Below are 5,000 nucleotides of genomic sequence, written 5' to 3'. Positions count from 1 at the left end.
AATGAGCGATGCCTTATGTTTGGCTGACGTCCTGTCGACGTTGGTGGAGTATCCCGGTTATCCTTATTCGGGTGACTCTTTTTGACTTTTCTGGTTTTGTAGCCTCTGTGTAGGCTGTTATCCGCTAGGGATGTTGACATGTTGATTTTTTGACTGGCCTCTTCTGTTAGGCAGATAGTCTTGATGTTCGATGTTTTGGCGGGATGCCAAATTCCGCTTGGGGAATTTTATTAATCTTTTTGATTTTCTTCCCCTTTTGTGGGGATGCCTCTTGGATAGGCGATCATCCACTGGGGATTGATGTTGATTGGCCTCTTTTGTTAGGCAGATCATCTTGACGTTCATTTGTTAGGCTGAGAGCCAAATTCCACTTGGGGAATAGTTTATTGGTCTTCCTTTTGAAGAGATGCCTCTTTAGTAGGCGATTGGGGATTTGAAGTTTTTATTCATCCCAGAGTATTATTTAGAAAGCCTCTTCAGGCTTAGCTTCACTCATCGCTTTTGAGTTGGAAAGCTATCCTCCATTGGGGAAGTTTAAAGTCCTTAGACATTTTTCTTGGATGATCAGGCCTCCTTTGGGGATTTCGCTGATCGCATTCTGATAGCTTTCACTGGGGAATTTGGCCCGTGAGTGTAAGCTTGAGATATCTCTGGGGAATCGAGCCTTTCTAGGCTCAACTATTCTGAAGGAAGAGTATTGTTTCTGCGAGCCTCTCCAGGCTCAATTATTCTGAGGGAGTATTCTTTCTGCGAGCCTCTCCAGGCTCAATTATTCTGAAGGGAGTATTCTTTCTGCGAGCCTCTCCAGGCTCGATTATTCTGAAGGGAGTATTCTTTCTGCGAGCCTCTCCAGGCTCAATTATTCTGAGGGAGTATTCTTTCTGCGAGCCTCTCCAGGCTCAGTTATTCTGAAGGGAGTATTCTTTCTGCGAGCCTCTCCAGGCTCGATTATTCTGAAGGAGTATTATTTCTGCGAGCCTCTCCAGGCTCAATTATTCTGTCTGATCGGGAGAGTATTATTTAGGAAGCCTCTACAGGCTTAGCCTCACTCAATGCCTGAGTCGGAGAGCTACTTTCCACTGAGGAAGTCTGAAGTCCTTTGACTTGGATATATTACTTGGATGATCGTACTTCCTTTGGGAGATTTTGACGATCTTGCTTTGAAAGCTCTTGTTGGATATTGGCTTCATGAGCTGAGGTTCCCTTTGGGGAGTATTATTTCTGCGAGCCTCTCCAGGCTCGATTATTCTGTACAAGCTGTTTGTTGGATTTTCTATATCCTCGCCTTTTTCGTTTTCGGCTTTTTCTGTATTTTGCCTTTTCTTCTGATTTGGCTTTTTCTGTATTTTGCCTTTTTTTTTTTTTTTTTTTTTTATGTTTTTGGCTTTTGCTGTACAGAAATTAAAAGTGCTAAAGAAATTAAATTCAGTTATTATGAGAGAGTATTATTTCGGCGAGCCTCTCCAGGCTCAGCTATTTTGTAGGAGTATTATTTCGGCAAGCCTCTCCAGGCTCAATTATTCTGAAGGAGTATTATTTCGACAAGCCTCTCCAGGCTCAATTATTCTGTATGACGAGGGAGTATTATTTCGGCGAGCCTCTCCAGGCTCAGTTATTCTGAGAGTATTCTTTCGGCAAGCCTCTCCAGGCTCAGTTATTCTGAGAGAGTATTATTTCGACAAGCCTCTCCAGGCTCAGTTATTCTGTGGGAGTATTGTTTCGGCAAGCCTCTCCAGGCTCAGTTATTTTGAGAGTATTCTTTCGGCAAGCCTCTCCAGGCTCAGTTATTTTGAGAGTATTCTTTCGGCAAGCCTCTCCAGGCTCAGTTATTTTGTATGACGCTGTTGATTTTCTGAATCTTTGCATTTTGTTTGCTGCTGTCATACACAAGCAATTCTTCCTATTTTTTCTAATTTATGTAGTTGCCTCATGACGAGGTCTTTGAAAATTTCTTTATGGCCAATACGGCCGCATCCATTTCAGTATGCCCGTATTGAATTGAAAATTTGTTCATAACCCTAATTTTGGTACGGGCGTACTGAACATGATACAGGCGTATTGTTTTTTCTGAAGTTTATATATTTTTGTTTTTTCAATAAACAGAGAATAAGTGATCTTCCAGTACACCTATCATCTGTATGCATGTATGCAGTATGATGCACCTAATTCTATTTGATTCTTTTTTCAAAAGAATTAACCGATGCGTTTTTGTGTTTGGATTTTGCCATTCCTCCAGACAGACTGTGCTCTGCCGATTTCTGTTACCGAGGAATGATGCATATTTGATTTTGGTGTCATCAACCAAATGATTCTTCCCTTTCTTTAGAAGATGTGTCAACCCTCCTATTGACCACTATATCTCCATGTTTCCACTAGATTATTCAAAAATCGTTGGGACAAGAGAGAAAAGAAGGAAAGGGTATATTTTTCAAAAGTTTGTGTTTTAGAGGGGATTATTTTATTTTTGAAAAATTGTTTTTGTAAGCATGGATGGCCAAGGTAGGCTTATTGTGTTTAGGTTTGTTTGTTTAAACACTTATGAGGTTAAGCACATCTTTGTTATTAATGATTGTGCTTTGACAACTTGGATAGCTTTTCTTGAGCCCCTTTGTTGAATTCAATTGATGGTACCATCATGGATTTATTCTATTTTTTTGATCGTCCTTATTTTTGCCTAAAACACCCTTCCGTGGTATTTTAGCGGACTTTTGTTTTTGTTCATTATTTTGTAACCCTAATTTTTGCCTAGGTCACCCCTTCGTGGGATTCCTAGCGGGTTTTTGTCTTCATTTTGTAACCCTAACTTTTGCCTAGGTCACCCTTTTGTGGGATTCCTAGCGGGTCTTTTGCTCTTATTTTTGCGCAGTCCCCTTTTTGGGTTTCCTGCCGAGCTTATTATCTTTAGGATTTCTTTTATCCATGATGGCACTTATTGATGCCAAGAAAAGGTGCTCCAAGTTGACACACACACTTCCACATAAAAATGATGTGGGTTTATTATTATTAAGATGATTTTAACCTCATTCATGTTTATTCAAACAGGGTTAAAATAATGTGGTCTAGAATTTTATTGCAAGCGAGAAAAGAAGCAATTAATGAAGAATGATTTTATTATAATCATAATGGAAACATGTGCCCTATCGAGGCTCGGGGGTCGGGCTGTCCCCGAGGAGTGATCTCTAATAGTCACTGAGTCTATACATCCCTATCGGAAGGAGAAAAACATTTTGACGACGACGACCGGCCTTGACGCTTGTGAACCGGCCTTCCTAAAGATCTGGCTTAAAGAACGTCGAGAAGGATCTTGATTCCTCTTCATTCTTTGATCTTTGTTAGGGTTGTATCCTAACCCTTGTTTCCCCGGATTATCCTTGATAATGGGTAGCTCCGGGATTCCTTGGGAGTCCTTGCCTAATCCTTGTCCTGGCAAGTATCCGTTCTTGGTGAGCATATGAGCTACCTTCTTCATTTCTCGGGGAAACGTTTCAACATTGGCAATTTCCAATGCTTGGAAGGCGGTTTCCAAAGCTTCCTCTGCTGCATCCACATAAGGTATGTTGGATGGCTTGCTGATGAGTATGTCATCTTCAGCTTGTATAGTCACCAGTTTGTCATCCACTATGAACTTGACTTTCTGGTGGAGCGTAGAAGGAATAGCTTTCGCATCATGAATCCAAGGTCGGCCGAGGAGACAGCTGTATGCGGGAGTAATGTCCATCACTTGGAATTCGACATTAAAGATAGTGGGTCCAATTTGGATTGGAAGATTGATCTCTCCCACCACTTCTCTTTTAGAGCCATCGAAGGCTCGAACGATCATGTTGCTCGGGCGCATTTGGACTCCCTTGTTGCCAATTGCTTGAGCGTTCTTTTTGGCATCACATTCAAGGAAGATCCATTATCTACCAAGACTTTAGCGATGTGATACTCCTTGCACTTTACAGAGATGTGCAAGGGCTTGTTATGATTCGGTCCCTCGGCGGGGATTTCTTCATCGGTGAAGGTGAGGTGATCACTAGCCGTGATGTGACTAACAATCCCCTCAAACTTGTCTTGGGAGATAGTGTGCGACACATATGCCTCGTTCAAGACTTTCGACAGAGCTTGCCGATGCGGTTCGGAGCATAGGATCAATGACAACAGCGTAATCTTTGCTGGCGTCCTATGAAGTTGATCCACGATGGAGTACTCGCTCTGTCGGATAAATTTTAACAGCTTGTCTGTCTCCTCCTCAGATTCTTTTTCCTCGGTTTTCTTTTCTTCTTCTTTTTTTTTATTCTTGGGGGCTTTATCATGAAGATCTTCGGGAGTGTAGATCCTGCCACTCCTAGTCATGCCCCCAAGTCCAGCGATGTTGGAGATATCGCTGTCGGCAGAAGAGTGGATGTCGTATATCCACGGCACAGCCTTATTTGATTTGCAAGGGAAAGGCCTTGGAACTGTGATCCTTAATGGTGTTGGACCTTCCCCTTTGTTTGTCTTGATTACCAACAACGGAGTTGATGTGCGCTCGCTTGGCGCGGTTGTTGGCTTACACTTAATAACAAATGGCGTGCGATCCATCTTGAACATACGCATCGATTATTTCTTTCTTTTTATTAATGTTTATTAATGAATTACTAGGAGAGATGTATGAATGACTCCTAGATCTCTCCATGATCTATATGCATGATATGAGATGATGAAGTTGAATATGCATGCATAGTGTTTATTCAACTAAGCATTATCATGTTTTTAGGATGTTTCTAAGATGATGCATGATATTGCTTGGTTTGGATAAATAACCCTTTTTCTTTTTTTGGGTATTTTGTATTTTTTTTGTATTTATTTTTTGGGTGAAAAGGGAAACTACCTATATGAATGTGATGAAGGTAGATGTTAACACCATGTAATGGAAGATTCTTATTCCCATTTATTCTTATTTAAAAAAGAAGAATGTTGTATGTTTAAATAATGCAATGTATGCTCATACAATGTCACATAATCAATGCGCAAACAAT

General features: G+C 41.0%; 1 pseudogene; it reads left to right on the top strand.

Moving 5' to 3' along the window:
* Positions 1-5,000, top strand: part of LOC145953798 (uncharacterized) — an 11,353-nt pseudogene that overhangs the window by 2,839 nt on the left and 3,514 nt on the right.

Source organism: Cajanus cajan, chromosome 11 (assembly GCF_000230855.2).
Source record: "Cajanus cajan strain Asha chromosome 11, NIPB_CcT2T_4, whole genome shotgun sequence".
In the NCBI taxonomy this organism is placed as follows: Eukaryota; Viridiplantae; Streptophyta; class Magnoliopsida; order Fabales; family Fabaceae; genus Cajanus; species Cajanus cajan.
Note: the sequence above shows the minus strand (reverse complement) of the source record. Positions and strands in the feature narration are given on the sequence as shown.